Here is a 578-nt window from a genome sequence, read left to right as displayed (position 1 = left end):
ATAAACATAAGGTAAAAAAAAAAAAAAACAAAAAAGGAAAGTAAATATGTTTGCTGTTTCATCCTGTATCTATCTGTTCAACTTAGTTAGAATATGAGTAATTCCTTCTGTCGACAGTCTGTTTCTGTTCTGTGTATATTGTATGTGTTTGAAAAAAAAAATGCTTCAATAAACATAAGGTAAAAAAAAAAAAAAAAAAAAGATTCTGCATTAATTATGAATTTGGGTTGTTGCCTTCTAATATGGATGATTATAAAACAAATAACCCTGAGTGATTTTTAAAATCAGAATTGGATGTATTAGTTTCTTTAATCCACATAGGGTCAAAAATATGCATACAGCCTCAAATGTTTGACTCGTAGCAGTTTGTCATGAATACACAAGGCAAAACAGACCCCTAGCATGACGCTACCACTGCCATGCTCAACATGCTGAACATTCCTTCTGTCAAAGTGACCTATAGTAGCAAAATCATTGACTTGACTGACAATATAACATTTTTTTTCCTGATGGCATTTGAATAGTCAGTTTAGCTAACTCACATTTAAAGTTGACTTGAGCTTGCAGGCTCCTGGTTT

This window comes from Poecilia latipinna, unplaced genomic scaffold (assembly GCF_001443285.1).
Source record: "Poecilia latipinna isolate Pla-1442-1.1 unplaced genomic scaffold, P_latipinna-1.0 Scaffold334, whole genome shotgun sequence".
Classification (NCBI taxonomy): domain Eukaryota; kingdom Metazoa; phylum Chordata; class Actinopteri; order Cyprinodontiformes; family Poeciliidae; genus Poecilia; species Poecilia latipinna.
The sequence above is the reverse complement of the archived record's forward strand: the minus strand, read 5'-3'. Positions refer to the sequence as shown.